The 21,369-nt window shown below is 38.7% G+C and overlaps 1 pseudogene; it reads right to left on the bottom strand.

Moving 5' to 3' along the window:
• Nucleotides 1-16,718: 16,718 nt before the first annotated feature.
• LOC139466629 (uncharacterized) lies at nucleotides 16,719-18,946 on the bottom strand (annotated as a pseudogene).
• Between the last annotated feature and the right edge of the window lie 2,423 nt (nucleotides 18,947-21,369).

The following is a 21,369-nucleotide window of genomic DNA, read 5'->3' as shown; positions in this document are numbered from 1 at the left end:
TGTATCATGTTCCACACCTTTGTCATAGGCGTTCGGGAATTAATCTTTGATACAAAGTTTTGCCAAGACTGTCGCCGATTTTGTTTAAACGTACGTCGAGCCTTGGCACCATTTATCTTCACTTTATTTAAATTGTGAACTGTAGGATGACGGCGAAAGTATTTTTCAGCCTTCCTCCTACTCTTCCTAGCATGTTTGCATTCAACAGTAAACCATGGTTTACGAATGTGTGGTTTAACAGAGGACTTAGGAATAGTTTCATCAGCAATATTAATCAGTTTATCCGTGAACAACTGAATAGGATCAGGGACATTGATGAAAATGTCAGGTGTCAATTTGTCAGTACAAAGTGTCTGAAATAATGGCCAGTTGGCCTTGTTAAAATTCCACCTTGTAACAGGTGGATCATCATTCGGGTTAATAGCAGAAAGTATTGTGGGGAAATGGTCGCTTCCACATAGATCGTTGTGGACTGACCATTCAAATTCGCTATATAAATCTGGATCTGTGAGTGACAAATCAAGAGCAGAATAAGTTCCAGTAGCGGGATGCAAATATGTGTCTGATCCATCATTAAATATGCATAAACTATTATTTGAAATGAAGTCTTCCAGGAGTTTACCTTTGTTGTTGGTATCTGTACTTCCCCAAAGAGGGTTATGCCCATTCAGGTCACCCATAATGACGCAGGGTCTTGGGAGCTGATCAAACAAATCCTGAAGATCAGACTGCAGAAGAGGAGACGAGGGTGAAATGTATAAAGAGCAAAGTGTGAAGGTGATATGTAAAGAAAGACGGACAGCAACAGCTTGAAGGTTGCCTTTGAGAGGGACGGGGCTATGGATGACATCCTGCCTCACCAAAATAGAAGCGCCACCTGTAGCTTTGGCACCTGGAGGTGAAAACGAATGATATGATTTGTACTGACGAAAATCAAAGTTATCTGTATCTTTCAGGTATGTTTCTTGTAAACTAAATGCTGATGGTTTAAAATCTTGTGATAATAACTGGAGATCATTAAAATTGTTCCTAAGTCCTCTGCAATTCCATTGTAATAAATTAGAAGCTCCGCTCATGGAGGTTCAACAGGGGTACGTAAGCGAGTGGAGGTGACATTCCCATGTCCTGGGAGGGGTGGAGTAACCTCCATGTCCAATGGTTCAAAAGGATTATGAACCACAACAGGGCACGCAACAGGAGAAGGCTCCTCCAAGTGCTGGAGTGCCCTGGCCTTTCTCCTCATTTGCTTTTTTGTTTGCTTTTTTGATAGATGGGCTTCACCCTGAACTGTTTCAATTTCTTCTGTGATGTCTGGTTCATTTTGTTGACTGGTTAATTTTGCAGATTCTCGGTCTGAGATGAAGATGACAGTGTTGTGGGTTTACTTGTCGTAGCTTCATCAATGATGATCTGGTCATCATTGATCCAAGAGATCGCAGTTTGACAGTGGATTGATTTAGTCATTTTGGAACCTGAAGACAGAGAAGTGACTGTGGCTGAAGACACTGCTGCCGAATAGGAAATACTGGAAGGTGTCTGAGATGGTAGAAGTAGCTTTTTGGCATCAGAATATGAAATATTGTTTGTATGCTTGAGTTTTAATATCTGAGATTCACGAACGAAAATTGGGCAGGATTTAGACGAAGACAAGTGCTCCCCGCTGCAGTTGGCACATTTGAGCACATTTGTGCAATCTGTACCATCATAAGGACCACCGCAACGGAGGCACCTTGTCTTAGCAGTGCAAGATTTGGCTCCGTGACCAAAGTGTTGACACTTGAAACACCGGAGTGGATTTGGAACATAAACCTCCACTCTGATGTTGAAGTATCCAGCTTTAATTGATTTTGGAACAGTAGACATTGAAAAAGTGAAGAGATATGTTTGTGTATTAATTATTTTGCCATCTTCTGATTTCCGTGTGAACCGCTGAACAGCGGTGACACCTTGATGTTCTAGTTCAGTAACAATCTTTTCTTCAGACATTTCTGACAAACAACGCGAACGATCTCTTATGATACCTCGACTAGAGTTCAGTGTGTTTTGCACAGAGACAGCAACTCGCATATTAACAAATTGTTTGAGACCCAACAAATTGATAGATTGCTGTCTACGTGCACATTCCACGAGGATGGAACCAGAACGAAGACGAGTAACGTTCTTTACTTCGCCACAAGCACTTTGGATGCCCTTTGATATGGCAAATGGATTCAGCTTCAGAGGAGTATCATCTGCAGATGCTATAACGATGAATCGTGGCCAAGAATCAGCAACGATAGGTGACACTTCGTCGTCAGACGAAACAGAATCGACGTGTCGACGTTTGTTTGCTTTAAACGAACCAGGAGATTTGTTGTGAGACATGATGGGAGAATTTGATTTGACACCTCTGCTCCCCACCCGCCATCGAGTGTCAACAAGGACGATGCTGTAGAGGAAACCTATCTACAACACCGGGGTTACAAGGGTGTTATACTCAAGCAATATACACATAGGTAGCTAAGATTGACAAACAGAATTGAAAGTCAGGCTGGTTCCCTTGACAGTAATCTGAAGTCACATAGAACCTAGAGGTTGATATATAGCCAGATTGGCCCATGAGCCATCGCCTTCTGGCGTAAGACTCTAGGCAATTACTTCAATCCAAAATTGATAATTCACACAAGTTATGTATGGCCAAGACCAAAATATACATCAAAATACAACACAGGTGTGCATATACAATATAACACACAGGGCTTGGCATGACCAGCCGATTGATAAGACCGGGCCCATCTTACCACCAGTCTAGGCGAAGTAAGGGTCGAAGTAGTGTGTTGGGCAAAGGAACACAGTTCCAGGAACCAGTGCCCTCAACTACCAGACTCCCGTCCTCCGCCGACACAGGGACGCAACCCACGGCAAACAGGTTGCCCATTTTAGTCGCCTCATACGACCAGCAATGGGAGGCTGTGGAAATATTCTGCCCCGGTTCCACACGGGGGAAGAGCTATTAGCGTTACCCAGCACTCACCACGAGGAGGTTGCTCTTCACGAGTGCCCCTCAAAAAGAAAGACAGTTGGGAACAACTGTAATCTTTTCAGCATTTCTATTTTGGCTTCTTCGTTTTGTAAATACTGGTGAATATCTGAAAATATTGACTTCAACAGATTCTGTCTGTCTTTCATAAAACAGTGATCTTGTTTTTCAAGTTGCTGGATATATTCTGCAGATGCTCAACAAGGATTTCAACACCAGGATCACTTGTAATTTGTAGCCACTCACGCACAATTGCTGCCCGTTTCCAATGCACCTGCTGACATAGATCTGCATCTTGTGTATACATGGAGCAGCTTGTCCATACAGAGAGATGGAGACTGGGGTCACATGATTTTGAATATGACACAAGTTTTGTCGCATTTTCATGCTGGGAATGCATTTTTTTCAGATCATGACCATATTCAAACTCTTTTGCTATGTCACATGGCCAAACGAACTGAATATTTCTGATATGGTTCAAAAGACATTCTTCTACCATACATTCTCTTTGGTGCAAATGTTAAACAAACATTTCAGATTTCCTGCGCACATCACAAGTGATACCTTGAATGGATTCTGTTTCCACTCTCTTTGAAAAATATATGAAATCCTCCACTGTAACTGTACACTTTAGACCAATACATTTTATGAAGAACTGCCACTCATCTTCCTGATAGGGAGCAAGAAGAAAATCATTGTGTGAACACATGAATTTGTATTTAGGGACTTTATGGCTGTATAACTCAGATGCAGTGTGCCACTTTCCATCAGCTGTTTCTAGAAAAGATAGAGTTTTCAATTTCTCAATTAATTCAGTCACTTCGTCCAAATAATATCACTCCTTAATAATCTTTCGCAGATGAATAAGAAGAATTTGTCGGTTTGCAGGTATAAGTGACACCAACTTTGGAATTATAATCTGTGTTTAAACGTTTTCTGTTTTCAAATGATCAAATTCCAGATATGTCAATAGTTCATTGTAGTAGTACTTGTGTACTATGAGTACATGATTTGACCCTGAGAAAAGTTTTTCCAGGCCAGCTTTGGGAATATGTGGATATTCATCTTTGACCACTGTTACCCTACCATATTGTGCCAGACATACTGGGACACCTGATAGAGATGGCAAATATGACAACCTGAGCAGTTGAGAACGAAGATTAGCTGTTCTTTCAGACAGTGTTCCTAAATTGTCATATAAATAATGCAGAACTGTGCAACATTCATCTATTGACAACTTAGATTTTCTTCCAGATGTCTGCAAGAGCATAGACAACACACTCACTGAATTGGTCATGTCAGCAGTTAGCTCAGAGCATAATGTTAAACTTTCTGGAAAGGTCTTAACATATCCTTGTTGATCTACCGTAAATGCAGATGTCATGAGCTTAGGCAGAATCATTTCCTTTAAGAATTTCATCAGTCTATCATTTGTGGATGGGGGGCAGGAAACAATAGTTTAACAATCTTTTAGAGGATGTAGACATTGTTTATCTTCTACTTCTGTTGGAATCAGTGACCACTCGTTGAGGTCATGTAGAAAGCTCCTGAGAAAATCATCTTTGACACAGTTCTTACGTTTTGAAACTGTCTTCTTATCATTAATAACACAATTAAGAAACTGCCAAAAACGGCATATCCACAGTTTTCTTGGTGTATTGGTCCAGGAACATGGTTGGCCACTCATAAACATATGGGTGTCCAAAGTTTCCTCAAGCAAAGATGCTAACATTGGAACATTAACTCTTTTTAAGCACTTTCTTTGGTCAATATCAGCTGCCTTATATAAATCAACCAGCCCTGTGTGTAACAATTTGTCAGTGCTCATGGGGAAGAGATCATTGTAATCTGTCAGCAAGAACTCTTTTCCTTCAGTAAAACCACAGAGGACCTTAGACTCTGTCAACATCAAAGGTAACAGGTCTAATTAAGTACTGAACGTATCCTCTTGGATGCAATACCATGTTAGAATCCTCACATTTTCCACTGATCGTAAGGAGGTATTCTTGATGTCCTTGGGTAGTTGTCCTATACAGCATCTTTCTGAGACAGATGACGAGTATGTCTTTAAAAAAGAAATCACAATCTTTGGTGAGACACCTTTGAGGACTTCTTTGATTTCAGCTTTGTCAAACTGGTGTTGAATTCTTAATGGAGAATCTATGATGCTCATTCCAAGATCCTTAAGTATCCAAGTCAGTAATCTTCTACTTGTCTCAGAAGGTGTTTCATTTTCAGTGACATGACTACACACTGCAGCTACAGATTCAGGAAAATACTGACTTAATGTATTGAAATATCCAGAATGTTGTCTCTCAGCTTTAGTTAGAGGTACCCATGTGACAGTCAAATGTGAATTGTTTGACAGGTTAAGAAATGTGCCATTCAATGGTTTGGTAACAGGGAACAGTGGAATGGAATTCTTTGCTATGTATGTGTAAAATGTTTTCACCAATAGTTCCCCAAATCGATCAGTTGTCTTTTCAAAGAGAGGAAAAAGATCATGATAGCTTCTTAAATATAAGCTCATGTCTTTCGAAGATTTTGCTGCCTGTTAAAAAGGCATACAGGAACGTTTTACTCGCTGTAATGTAAGCTGGACAAATGATTGCCTCAGTTGCATGTTCACTCCATAACAGCTTGAAATCTCGGCTTTCTTCCCAAAGATTGCATTTTGCTTCATGTCCCAGTGCAAAGTGACCATTGATATGGGCAGGCAAACCTGTGTCTTTAGGTAATGGCAGAATACAGAAACACTTTCCCTTGAAACTCCATCTTTTGGAAGTAATTGTAAATCTCCCCTTTTCTAGTGAACCTCTAAATTGTTATCAAGAGGTATTGACTTGTCAAAGCCAGTTTGACGAACAATGAGCTATTGCTGGACCAATTTAGAAGAATCAGTCGTCACTTTTTTGAATAGCTTTATCTGATTTTGTGGAATCTTACAGAGTTCTTTGTCTTTGAGATTCTTTCTCAGATTTGATATACAGGACTGCATTTCTGTTTGACTGTCTTTTGTCGTACAGTAGAACACGGATATAACGTATTATAAGGGACCAGAGAAATCATTTTGTTATATCCGTTGTTCGTTATACACGTTTTTGCTCGGAAACGTCCGCTATCTTGGATCAACAGCATTAATAATTCTCAATTCCTCGGATTGCTTTGATGCAGTGGATGTTTTTTTCGACACACTCTGGTTTGAGTGAGTGAGTGAGTGAGTGAGTTATCATTTAACATCACATCGGCAATATTTCAGCCATATCGTGACGAGAAGTTGGTCATTAATAATGCATATATTTAAACTTTATAAAAACCTGTCATCAAAGGACAGTACGATAACTAGCTTATCACAGATTAGATTTAAAACTAGTCGAGGCATATTTAAAAGAAGAAAGAATAGTTAACAGCACAATATAAAAATGGGCTTGAGATCGTCAGTAACTAAAGGGAGATGACCATACCAGGGACCATGGGGACTTACAGTACCTTTGCTTCCTGCATGGGCCCTGGCGGGATTTATATCATCCCTTCAGTCACTGGTGATTGTATACCAGCCTGAAGTTAAAATGACGAAAATACTACTTTTAAAAATTCTGGCATACATAAAAAAACTTCGAATGATGTGGGACTTACATACGCTCTTAGGGGGACAATAATTTTACGCTACTTCAACCCCCCTCAAGGGTACAGCCACTAACAATCTCTGTTATAAATAAGCACTACCAATTTATAAAAGAATATCCTAAATACATCAAAATTTATGAAACAGTTCTATTTCTTTTAAAAAGCATAATATTAAACGAAAATTAACGGCATTAAATAGGTCCTTGACCGTTTTAACACTGAAATATTTATCCCTTGTGATGGAAAAATCAATACAGTCAAGCAGGACATGCTTGACCATTATTCTTTCATCACAAGGGATACAATTGAGTGAGTGAGTTAAGATTTATAGTCACATCGGCAATATCTCAGCCATATCGTGACTAAATCAAGTTGTACAGTAATAATACATAACTATAAACTATAAAATCTGTCGGCAAAGGACAGTAAAATAACTAGAATATCACAGCTATAAATATAAAACTAGTAAGTAACTATAAAATTTGGACTAATCAATACAATACATTATAAGAGTTGGCTAGAGATCACCAGCAACCAAAGTTAGGCCACCACACAAGGGACCATGGGGACTTACGGTGCATCTGCTTCCTGCATGGTACCCCTGCAGGATTTACACCATCCCTCTGGTCACTGGTGATTATTAGTAAGTTTAAGCCAAAGCATTTAAAAACAAACAAGTATTCTGCGATTAAAACCAAGGAAAATGAAAAATACTTTGAATGAAATAGGACTTCTGTACCCTCTCAGGGGGACAATTATTTTACGTTACTTCAACCCCCTTTGAAGGTACAGCCACTAACAATCTCAGTTATTAATTCATTCTTCCAAATTAAAAATATACTTTTTACAATACATATCAAAATTTATCAATCAAGTCTATTTCTTTTAAAAAACCAAGAATTAAATGAGTACCTACATTAAAAAGATCCTTCATAGATGAAACCTGGAAATAATTATCCCTTGTGATGGAAAAATCAATACAGTCAAGCAGGACATGCTTGACTGTGATTCTTGCATCACAAGGGATACAAAACGGAGGATCCTCACCTTTCAATAAATATTCCTGCATATATCTGGAATGGCCAATACGACATCGTCGCATAATGACCTCTTCAAATCTGGACTGACAGCCCAAGTAGGTGAAACCGATATGTGGTTTAATTTCATGTAATTTATTAGTACCTACATGGCTGTCCCACTTCTTTTGCATAATATTACGGATGTAAGATCTGATTACAGGTTTATAATCAGTATATGGGATGAGAAGTGGTGTCACAGATTTGTTGAGTGCTTCTTTTGCAGCAGCATCGGCCATTGAGTTACCAAAGATACCAACATGGCTGGGTAACCAACAAAAGACGATGTCATATTGGCCAGTTGCAAGATCATTATATAATTCTATAATTTCGTGTAAAAGTGGATGTTCATATGAAATATTCTTAATGGCTTGAAGACAAGAAAGGGAATCAGAAAAGATGATGAAGTTATTATGTTTGGACTGAGTATTTATTTATTTGAGAGCTGTTACTATTGCCTGCGATTCTGCTGTAAAAATGGAACTGTCATTTGGTAATCTGGATGAGATGGTTCTGGATCCAATGACGGTGGCGCAAGCAACTGCGTCATGATCCTTGGATTCATCTGTAAATATAGACTTGTAAGTATTGTATGCGCTTCTTAATTGATTATATTCTTGCTGATACATGAGTTGATTGGTGTCTGATTTCTTTAGTGCTGTTAATGAAAGATCTACCTGTGGCTTTACTAGTTGCCACGGAGGAGACGAGAGTATTTTAGTCGGAGATATGATTGTGAGATCAATATTTGCAGCAGAAATGTCAGGTTGTATTCTTATTCCAAGGGGTGGAACAAGCGACGGTTTCTTATGATAGAGGTCTACATGGTGAGGATGAAAAACGCAGTCATATGCAGGATTTGATTGATTTGAATATAGTTTCGTGATGTATTGTAAAGATAATTTTAGGCGGCGGTCTTTAAGGGACGGCTCATCAGCTTCAACATACAGACTAGATACAGGAGATGTTCGGAAAGCACCCAGGCAAAGCCTGAGTCCTTGATGGTGGATAGAATCAAGCAGTTTTAAGTTACTTTTGCAAGCTCCACCATAAATGATCCAGTTTGGAGCGTATGAGAGCTCTGTACAGTTGAAGGAGAGTTTTCTGATCCCCTCCCCACTTTGCGTTGGAGACAACTTTCAACAGGTCAAGTGCCTTCAGGCATTTATTCTTTAAATATTTAATATGTGGCAAAAAGGTTAAACGATAGTCAAAAATAATGCCTAAGAACTTGGCCTCCTTTACAACTTTAATAGGAGTGCCATCTAAAACTAGATCTGGGTCCTTGTGAGGCTTGTACTGTCTACAAAAATGTATACAATTAGTTTTAGATTTTGAAAATCTAAAGCCATTTTCTAATGACCACTTTTTGATTTTGTTCAGGCATAATTGTAGTTGCCTTTCAATAGTATTCATATTTTTACCACGACAGGAAATATTAAAATCATCCACGAATAAAGATCCATCAATGGAATCGTTTAAAACCTTAGACAGGCTATTTATTTTTATACTAAACAGTGTGACAGACAAAATACTGCCTTGTGGGACACCCTGATCCTGAGTAAAATGATCAGACAGGGTAGAACCCATGCGGACCTGAAATTGTCTGTCAGATAAAAACTTGGATATAAATTGAGGCAAACGGCCTCACAATCCAAAGTCATGTAAATCTTTTAAAATGCCATGCTTCTATGCAGTGTCATATGCTTTTTCCAGATCGAAAAAGATAGACACTGCATGCTGTTTGTTAACAATGGCTTTCTTAACGAATGACTCCAATCTAACTAAATGGTCAATGGTACTGCGATTTTTACGGAATCCACATTGAATATTTGTAATTAAATTATTGCATTCTAAGTACCATGTTAATCTGTTATTGACCATGCGTTCCATGGTTTTGCAAACGCAACTAGTTAATGAAATTAGTCTATAATTTGATGGATCGGTATGATCCCGTCCAGGTTTCGGTATAGGAACAACAATGGCATCACGCCACGAAGAAGGAAATTTTCCAGATGTCCATAGATCATCAAATATGAAAAGTAAGGTTTCCAAACATGATTCTGGTAAATGTTTCAGGAGTTGATAATGTATGTTATCAGCCCCTGAAGCAGTATCATGGGCAAGTATGGAGCTCATGAATGGAAAAGACTTCATTATAATCTTCCCCGTTATGTGAATTAAAATTAATAGGTTTCTTTTCCTGCTGCTTTTTATATTTTTGAAATTTAGGTACATAGTTAGACGAGGAAGAATGCTCAGCTAGAGTTTCACCCAGTTTGTTTGCAATATCTGATTTATCTGATCGCCATTTTTAAGATGATGTATGCTTGATTTATTACCCTTACCTTTAATTTTCTGAATCATGTTCCACACCTTGGACATCGGCGTACGTGAATTAATTTTGGACACATAATTTTGCCAAGATTGGCGTTTGTTTTGTTTAAAAGTACGCCTGGTTTTAGCATTGACAATTTTGAATTTATTGAGATTATGGACCATAGGATGACGTCGGAAGTACTTTTCAGCCTTTTTCCTTGCCTTCCTAGCTTGTTTGCAGTCGTTGGTAAACCATAGTTTGCGAACGTGAGGATTTGCGGAGGACTTCGGGACTTTTATTCAGTTCGTCAGAGAAAAGTTGTATAGGGTCAGGAACATTGAGAAACATTTCAGGTTTTAGTGTGTCAGTACAAAGTATTTCATATGAAGCCCAGTTGGCTTTACTAAAATTCCATCTCGATGACGGAGGTACATCAGATGGTGTCACAGATTTTAAGACGGTAGGAAAATGGTCACTTCCACAAAGGTCATCGTGGACTGACCATTCAAATTCACTTAGCAAATCAGAATCGACAACTGACTAGTCCAGACAAGAATACTTTCCAGTTGCAGGATGGAGATACGTTTCAGCACCATCATTGAAAATACATAAGTCGTTATTAATGAAAAAATCCTCCAACAATTTACCTTTTGAATTGCTGTCATTACTACCCCAAAGTGGGTTAGGGCCATTCAAATCTCCCATGATAACACAAGGCTTAGGGAGTTGGTCATACAGTGCCTGAAGATCAGCCTGTCGGAGAGAGTACGACGGTGGTACATACAAAGAACACAAAGTAAAAACAATATTCAATGTTACACGTACTGCAACAGCCTGAAGAGGGGTATTGAGAGGAACAGGGCTGTGAAGAACGCCCTGCCTCACCTTAACAGAAGAACCTCCTGTTGCTCCATCCCCTGGAGGGGAAAAGCAATGGTAAGAACTGTAATGTCTTAAATCAAAATTATCAGTGGTCTTGAGGAACGTTTCCTGAAGACAAAAAGCAGATGGCTTGAAATCTTGAATTAAAAGCTGAAGATCATTGAAATTCGTCCGTAGTCCTCTACAATTCCATTGTATTACAGTGATTGAGCAGCTCATGAAGGCTCAATTGGAGATCGTGAGCGGGGGGAAGGTCCTCTATGCAGTAATGGCAGCGATGGAGTGACCTCCATAGCTAGAGGCTCAAAGGGGTTTTGAACCTCCAGAGGGACTGGCAATGCCGAGGGCATCGCAACATGTTTAAGGGCCTTTTTAAGGGCCTTGGATTCTTTTTTTCTTTGTTGTTTCATTTCTTTTCCGGTAAGTAGTGCACTGCTGTCTACTTCATGTACTGGCTCAGGAATATGGATAGTGGCTGAGGCAACTTCAGTTTCTGGGAGAGGTTCAGATTGTGAAGTTGAAGAAGTTGACTTGGATGAAGTGCTGGTGTCGTCTGCATCAATTTGATAGAGTGTTTTCTGCTCATTTGATACCCAGCTTATAGCTGTTTGGCATCCTGTATCAACTGTGACAGACGAGGAGACTGCAGCAGAGTATGTCAGAGAAGAGGTTGGAGTGGTTGATTGGCTTTTAAACAGTGTCTTAGCTTCTGAGAACGAGACGTCATTAGTGTATTTGATTTTTAGGATTTTTGTCTGAGTCACAAAAGAGGGGCAGGATTTCGAGGAGGACATGTGGTCACTGCTGCAGTTTGCACATTTGATGTTATCTGTGCAGTCAGTGTCATCATGCTGCTTACTGCAGCAGGAACAAATTGAAGAATTACGACAGGACTTAGCCCCATGCCCGAATTTCTGACATTTAAAACAACGGAGCGGATTGGGTATGTACACATGCACTCCGATGTTGAAATATCCAGCTTTTATGGATGAAGGCACTTTGGTCAAAGCAAATGTAAACAGGTAAGTTTGGGTTTTACTAAGATTGTCACCATCTCTTCTCATAAATCGTTTCACAGATGTTACGCCTTGAGGCTTTAGCTCCGCTGCAATCTCATCTTCGGACATGTCTGAAAGGCATTTGGCACGGTCGCGTACAATGCCTCGACATGAATTTAGAGTTTTGTGCACTGAGACAACAATCTCAGTATTAGCGAAATGATCTGCTTGGAGAAGATTTAGAGATTGTTGTGTTTCCTAGCACACTCTACAAGCAGAGAACCGGACCGGAGACGAGTTACGTTCTTGACAGAACCACATATTCCTTGAATAGATTTGGAAACGACGAAGGGGTTGATTTTGAGGGGTTCTCCATCAACGCCTTCAACGACCAGAAATCGTGGCCAAGATTCAACACTGAGTATAGATTCCTCATCAGAAGACACAACAATGTCTGTATCAATATGCCTTCGCTTTGATTTGGCTCGAGAACCAGTGAACTGTGAGGTAGCCATAATGAAAGGAAATTTATTCAACAACCCTGCTCCCCACCCACCATGGAGTGTCAACAAGGACGTAGTCACAGTGGAATCCAGGCTGCAACACCAGGGCTACAGGGGTGTTATACTCCAGAAATAAAGACATGAATAGCTGTCGTTAATAAAAGCAATAATGTCAGGCTGGTTCGGCCCATGGCATTTTCCCATAAAAACACAGAATTCAGCGGTCCGTATCACCAGATTGGCCCATGAGCCACCGCCTTCTGGCATAGGACTCTAGGCAAAAATTTATTCAACACAAACAAAGTCATCATATATTTGGATCAAACCTGTGTGATGAGAAACGTCTAAATTATCAAGTATTCCATGCACAGGGCATGGCGTGACCAGCCGATTGATAGAATCGGGCCCATTCTACCACCCATCTGGGTGAAGTTAGGGTCAAAGTGGTGTGTTGGGCAAAAGGAACACTGTTCCTGGCTCCAGTGCCCTCAACCACCAGAATCCCTTCCTCCACCGACACAGGGGCGCAACCCACGGCAAACAGGTTGCCCATTTTAGTCGCCTCATACGACCAGCAATGGGAGGCTGTGGAAATATTCTGCCCCGGTTCCACACGGGTGAAGAGCTATTAGCGCTACCCAGCACTCACCATGAGGAGGTTGCTCTTCACGAGTGCCCACTCTGGTTTGAAATGTGGCAAAGTTGATCGATGGCTGACTGAATTCCAACATCCTTGCTGCTTCTTACCCCAAGCCAGCTGAGGAGGCTGTTTCAGTGAATTTGCTGTCAATTATGAACTCCTCAGATCCAACAAGATTAATTGCATCACCCATAAATAAGGAAACAGGAGAACAAAATCTTCGCTCATTTGACTTCCATGGATAAGGCCAATCTTTTGGCATAGTGAGTGTTGGTAGAAAGTTGATCACTTGTAGTCCTTCTCGAATAAAAGGAATTGTTTTATAGTGTTTCTGTAAGTCCATAGCAGAAATGCTGTTTATATACCTCACAAATTTTCTTGAAAGTTTTACACACTCTCTCGTCTGGATCATTTTGGCTCTATTTAATTTCCATTCTCGATGAAGATCATCAGCTGCCATGCCAAGTTGCTCCAGCGTGTTCAGAGCAGAAACACTGCAAAACAGTTCACTATTTGGAAATACTTCTCCTTCATCCAAAAACAGAATATGTGCTAGTCCATTTGGACTTACTAGTTTGTCGGGTTCCCTAAGTCTTCCATGTGGCCTTACTGGAACGCACTTGGTTCTAGAAATCATCCGCAATCAAGGCATTATTTGATGCATGCTTTAAAGCATATGCAGTAAGTTGGTTTCTCTCATCTGGTGACAAGAAAATATCAGAAATGTTTTGAAAGAATATTTCATCGGAGAATACTTCTTTCAAGATGATCTTCTTTGCAAGGACTTGTTGGAGGCCACATCGTTTCAAACTTCTGATAATTGTAGCAGGGAGATCTATCACAATTCCTTTAGTTCCGTCCCTGTAGTGCTTGAAAGTACTGAAAGCAATTTCTCCAACTGTTTGAGCATGTCTCAACTCTGGATCCAGAACTATCATTTCCTTCCAAGAGAACCATCTCCCACCATTCCCTCCATAAAATATTTTCATATTAGTGTTTATAACAAATTCACAAAAAACATGAAGAAAACTGGTTCTATCCTCAATGATTCCACTCAGTGGCCATAAACGATAAAATGTGCATTTGTCCATATGATCCAAGTAATGTAAATGAAGAAAGGCAAAAGCCCATGCTTGTGGTATAACATGTCTTTCAAAGACAACATTCCAGCTAGCTTCAGGAGAATTGGTGTCATCAACATTTCGCAAACAAATTTGCTGGCTATCTGATGTCAGGGCAAAAGTGACATTGATGTGAAGATTGTTGTTGTTTGTGATTTGAAGAGGCATGAAACAGAACAAATGCCCTGTTTGATAGAAGCCAGGACCACAATCTGATAAAAGACAAAGTGATTGTCCACTTGCAGATGTCTTAAATGGTATAGCCACTGCTGCAAGCGGGATTAACCCCTTTCGTTGAGAATCTTCTGCAAATGTTTTAGCTTCGCTGGTTCCAGCTGTCCATGTTAGAAGCCATGATATTTGATTTGTTGAACTTTCTATTTTGCATGCTGTGTTAAATTTGTTTTTTGTAAAGTGAACACTGATTTCATTCCCCTCTTTTATGTATCTGAGGTTGTCTTGTGATCCTGAATTGGGCTCCCGCTTAGTGGTTGAAGAGTATTCTAGAATGTTGGTGTCTTTTCCATCCCTTGTGATGGCATCAAACACAAAGTGTCAGTAGACAATGGACTTCCTCACTTCAACAAACTTTTCAGCACTTTGTGGTGTCATTGAGTCAGACAGATAATAAAATGTAATTGACTTTACATTTTGAGTGAACAATAATAAGTTGCCAGCATTATGAGCAAAAATACTGAAAAATGCCTGCATCTTTTGAAATGAACAAGTATTTGTCACAGAAGTGACGAAATGTCCCCCCGCCTGAATATACACCATCCAGCGATTAGTTCTTGAGATATCGCAGCAACACCATTTTCCAACTCCAAAAGCAGATTTGCCTGCTGTGAGGTTGAAAATCGGGTCAAGGTCACCAAAACCGACTGGTGTCTGTATATACACCGTAGTTCCAAATATTAAGACAATCCAGAGATTAGTTCTTGAGATATCGCGGCAACACCGTTTTCTAACTCCAAAAGCAGATTTGCCTGCTGTGACCTTGAAAATGGGGTCAAGGTCACCAAAACCGACTGGTGTCTGCGGAGTCTGTATATACACCATAGTTCCAAATAGTTTCTTCTCATACAAAAAAACTACCCAGAAAAGATGTATTCGAGACCGCCCCGAGGGTTCCTCCATGCATCTTTTGGGGGATTTTAGCCAATTTTTATGGTCTCGGCTAGCCGAGACTTTGTGGAGACCCATCGAGGACTATTCTGGGGAATAATCAAGTACTTCTCCCCAAAAAGCAGTTATATACTTAAGTCACCGAAGACGTTTCTAATGCATCTCCACTAGCAGGGGATGTCTGGGGAGATCTCTTAAGATGTTTCGGAGACTTCTCCACAGACCAGCAAAAAAGCGAAGATGTCTCGCATATGTCTTCGCTAGCAAAGACCTTCAAAACAATTTGCAAAGACTATTCGGAGATTTCCTCAGAAGGGCAATAAAGTAGCTGAAGGTTTGCAAGGATGTAGCAAGTGCATCCTCGCTAGTGAAGACCCCACAAAGACTTTGTGAATACTATTCGGAGACTTCTTCATAAGACAATAAAATACCTAACTGTTTGCAAGGATGTATCGGAGACTTCTTTACAAACAAAATTGAAAAGATACTGTGGAGTTTCCTTTGCTAGTGGAGATCTTCGAAACAATTGTTTAGAGACTTCTTCATTACTAGGCAACTTGATAAACGGTTTGCAATGCATCCTCACTTGCCAAAACCATATGAAGACTTTTGTAAGTATATACCTTTCAAAGACTTTCTTTCAATTGTTACAGTTCAATACATTGAACTGCAGTCAAGATCTAGGTACCTTGATTACATGATCTTTATTATTTATTTTGAATTTTCTTTATAACTATTGATCTCATAAATTCACATGCAATGAATTAGAAAATCCTATATATGTCAACAAAGACATAAATAATGAAATACTCAACACAATTAATGCTTCCAGGTATATTATTATTAAATACAGTAAAAACAAATGCGGGAATTTGAGGATACAATATTCTGGAAAATGAAAAGAATGTACAATATATTCATAAATTTCAATCAGAAAGTAACAGTGTCTGTGTGCCATATAACATTCTCATCAGAAAAAAGTATATAAGAATAACCAACACAGGAACATAAAATAATAATCCTCCACAGATTTTTAAGATGTCACAGAGTTTTCTATATAAAACCTTCTGGATATTTATCCTGACACCTGCAACGGGGAATGTGAAAGATAAAGAAATGCAATGAAATCTGAACACAAAAGATGTAAGAAAGTTTTCTTTTCTCAAACAGAATGAGGGAGTATTAAAAGTGACTGTCCATTCATTGTTGTAGAAAATTGTTTATGGAGTATTTGTTACTTATGCATGCATTTACCAATATATTGATTTGAGGTTATTTACATTAATGCAATAAATAAATTAACATTTTGATTCACTATTCATGTATTTGAATTGATTTAATATTTTCAACAAATGTCCAAGACAAGCCAATTTAGAGTTATTTCATTACGTCCTTAGTTCAATTACATTACAGGTCACCATCTATGTTGTTGGGTTGTTCACAAAGAAAAAGGTTGTCATCGATAACAACTGGGATCAGTAAAGATATTAAGTTTTTGACTGGTACAATAACTACCCCCATGTCTTCAGCCTGTGCCTTAACTAACTTTACATGGGATGGCTCAACACCAAGAAAGTTGTCAACTTCATCTTCATAAGAAGAAAATATGGATCCTGCATCCACATCATATGGAGTGATGCAGGCCAGCATCTTACAACTGTCATCACTGTGGTTTTTTTCACAAATACAGTTGACTTCGTGGGTGAAACAAAACCAGTTGACAACACCCCTTCTTTTGTTGTCTTTTTCTCTGAAGATAACTGCTGATGAATTTCTTTTCAAAGATCTAACATACTCTTTGGAATGAAAAGTTTTTCCTCTGAATTTAAGCTGCTTGAAGACCATGAAATCTATTAATGCATATTAATGCTTCTTCTTGAAGCCCTTACCAATAAATTTACAAGTCTTGGCCAACTCTCCTTGCAAGTAGTGTTGGGAATTTTGATAGGAATTCATATGCTGGAGAATCTTTCTTTACAGGGGATACCATTAAAGGCATCAGTTGCATCATGTTAAAAGCATTCATAATTTGTAAGTCAACATATTGTGTACCATGAAACATAGACATGAGATTGTCATTAAGATTTTCAAATGGAAAACAAGAATATACCCAGAGAGGACCAAGGTTTCGCACATTTGATGGCAAGTGCAAAAGGGAGTGAACATTACGTGTTAAGTATCTCTCTCCATACAAATCAGCAAACATGTAGACAAAACAGTCTAACAAAACCTGTCCATTTGTCACATCTGCTTCAGAAATACTGTCCTTTGAAAGTAAGGTGATAGCTTCAACAAAACAAATGTAATGATGAAAGTACACATAAGGCAACAAACCTCGCAGAATTGGAATTGAGTAAAATAGAAGCCATGATCTTTATTTGGCAGCTTTCCAGTATTTTAAATGTTCACTTATAGATCTAGGCAGCCTCGATATGTTGGATGATGGTTTTACTGATCAAAGCAAATTGTGAACAGAATTAACATATGGCAATAAAGAAAACCTTGTGGCAACATGTGCTGAAGAAAACAAGGAGCAATTGAGTTACGCCTAAAAGAACACAATGCATGTAGTCAACACTGCATGATCGAACATAATCAAAGCTGGACAGATTCATAAGAAAGGAGTAACCATCTGATTCCTTCAACTGGTTGTACAGAGCTAACAGTTAGTCAATTTCTAACTGAATCAGTGGTGGTACGAGCTGGACCATTAGGGTCCTCTTCAACATAAGGGAATATGTGAGCTTTGCCACCTTTATCAGTTCGGAAGTTATTACCTTTTTGTGTGCAAAAAAGACAACTGTGGGATCCATTCAACTGAACCATATTTAAAACAGCACCTTTTGCAGGTAGATCAGCAGTCAAAGCAATAAGAAAACAATGGCAAATAACGTATTCACCATTTACTTCAACCTGCACACCATTTGTTTCAAGGTCTGAAAAAGATGCCTGAAGAGGTTCACAAAATGTACTCATACATGACTTTGTTGGCCCAAACAATATTCCTTACATAAGCATATTAGTTTTGGACTTCCTTTGTTTGAATGGGAGTTCATTAACCATCAAATATACTGGCCACATGGACATTTGTGAGCTTTTAAACAAGGGAACCCCTTCAGTATTGAAAGTAAATGATATGTTGTATGGATGCTTTTCTGAAAGTGGATCATCATTGACAACAAATTGTTGATATACGTTTGAATCCTCAAAGTTTCTTGCATTTTTCTTCCGGCGGTTGAATCAGTGGCTCAGACCAGATACAAAAGTTTAGTTTTTGTAAAAGGAACGCAACTGATGGTAAAGCTAAAAAACACAAGGAAGAAACTCTTAGAAATAGAGGCTAAGAGGGAATTGGAACAAAAAGTGTTTGGGCAAATTTCTTCTTTTGATACTGGTGAGTGACAGTTGTTGCAATAATAGAATCTCTGCAGGGGAGATTCGAAAGAAGCAAATGTCTTTCTCAGCATATACACACTCTGCAGGGCTTTAGGTTGTGACATACAGTGCAAACATATCAATACCAGTAAATCAGCCAACATGGCACTGGTAACAGAGTGACATATAGCAAACAATGATAGCAGCATGATGCTTAAGCCTATGGACATCTAATGTCCATCATATATGGGCTGGTCCATTTCTGTCTTGGGCTCAGCCTGGGTGCCATTCCCAAATTCTTCATCTTTCTTGGCAGATTCCTCTTCCCTCTGTTGTTGCTGGACATAATCAGTCAACAGGTCATTGATTGTGAATCCTGAAACAATCAATGGCACATGATAATGTACAAACAAATACAAAATCTTAAATCATACAAGAGAAAATGCTTGTAATTTGCTGAATGATTTACTGAATAATTTACTTCACATTGTAGAAATGTTTCTTTTGAATAGCATGAACCATCCATATACATTTTGACAATGTCAGTTGAAGCCAATTTAAATATGGATCTGAATTATGCAAAGTGACATGTATGCATTTATGGATGTATGAAACTGAAAGGCAATTATATGCATTAAGGAGCATGAAGAACTTCAACCATGCTTTGCTTTGTGGGCTAAATTCTGAAATGAAATTGTATATAACATGTTAGTTATACACGCCATGATCACATTATAGTGGTTATTATTCAAATGGGCTTTTAGTCCTATAAAGCTATGACTGTGTGACATTTTATGTATGAGCAATAATTATGTGTTGGCATAATATAATGTTTAAAATTCAGTTTGTCCATGGGCACATGTTGCAAATTTTCTGGAATGACTCCCGATATTTAATTTTAAATAAATCAAAATACTTAGACCAACATGGAAAATTATATTTAAAGTCAGTCAAAGAAGTAAAACAAAATACCTTTTCTTTGAGCTCCTTTTGCCATCCTCTCTATGTCCAAAATTACCTTCAGGGGCACTAAAAATAAAATATGCACAATTTCATTTCTGGTAACATACCATTAATGTGATAAAACTCAAAATTAAAAATCAAATTCAAAACAGGTTAAAAATATTGTTTTAACATGCTAAATGACATATCAATGTTTATAATCAGGAAATTAATCAAGGTCCATGTTCACATGTTATTTATTCTTTTGTTCGTTGATGATGTTCAAACACACGCAAGAATGCAGGAAATAGGTAATAAAACAACCAGACCATAAAATTGTTAACGGCAGTACACACATACCTATGATTTACGACCAATGCAATAACCAGATGTATTACATTATTGTGAAAATTAATAGAAGTAAACTAGGCCTAAAAAGGCGATGGAACAACAGTTTTAACTGTGTTTCACTCGACGGATCAAAGCTAAGTTAGTTGACGCTTAGCAATAATAGAATTGACATCTGTTTACATAAAGTCCGTCCTATCCCGACAGTTTGAAGTTAAATGACTTAATCACTTACTTGTCTTTGACAATTTTCCTGTACTTTCTTGGCCGTAGTCTTCCAATGATGTGTTCTTGATGATCTGTATAACGAACAAATCATGATCTTACACATGTAAGTAAAAAAATATCCGTCTATTTCTACATGCATGACAGCATTTAAACTGGTGCTCCCTACCATTTGAATTAGGTCTATCATAGTTGTTCATCAATCAGATACGTGATTGTTATCACGTCTTTCGGATGTGTGTATACATCTTTTTACAGAGTCCATTATCTTCAGAATGATTAAACTTATAAAACATCACGATCACCGTCTTGCGAATGTTTGAAACAGAAGGTTATGAAAAACGAAATGAAACGGAAACGAATTACAAACGTGTGGTTATTCGATCTTTTAATACTTTAGAAAACAAAAGTGTACGAATTAGATGCCTGTACATATGGCATTATATTTGAAGGAAACGTTTAGATTACGATTTCCATATTTAACGATAATATACAAATTTTGTGTTTGTTGAGAATTCTACATTTTTAATCATGAAAATTGAGTCAGTCAAACAAAAAAGGGCTCCCCGAGAAAACTTACCTCCATCTGCCATGTTCAAAGCTTTGTACTGGGTGAAGTTTAAATGTCTTTGAGTTGTAGGTTCGATCTATCTTTTATATTGATTCGGGTGCGGAATATGTACCTTCGATTGGATCCTCTTTGTACTCAGTGAAGGTTAAATGTCTTCGAATTGTTGTTGTTTTTGTTGCATTAAGTGTTTAAGAGGTCGCCTTCTGCCTAAGCAATTTCGGCTGACCTGTCCCTCTTTGGGACTCCTGTGTGTGAGTATGGTACACATATCTATTGTGAGTTTGGTGTTCACATAATTTCTGTTTTTGTATTGATATGAATTCTATTTTCTTATATTGATATTTCATTTTTATCCTTGGCTGCTGTTTATATACGTTCGAGTACCTGTCCATCTCTCAGAAATAGAGTTAGTTTGGCCCTCGCTATTGTATCTCTTGGCTTTAGGGGGGCGGCCGTGTAGCCTTGTGGGTAAAGCGTTAGCCCGTCACGCCGAAGACCTGGGTTCGATTCATGACATGGGTACATTGTGTGAAGCCAATTTCTGGTGTCCCCCGCCGTGATATTGCTGGAATATTGCTAAAAGCAGCGTAAACCATA

The sequence above is a fragment of the Haliotis cracherodii genome, unplaced genomic scaffold (genome assembly GCF_022045235.1).
Source record: "Haliotis cracherodii isolate W230 unplaced genomic scaffold, xgHalCrac1.p SCAF_1, whole genome shotgun sequence".
Taxonomy (NCBI): domain Eukaryota; kingdom Metazoa; phylum Mollusca; class Gastropoda; order Lepetellida; family Haliotidae; genus Haliotis; species Haliotis cracherodii.
Note: the sequence above shows the minus strand (reverse complement) of the source record. Positions and strands in the feature narration are given on the sequence as shown.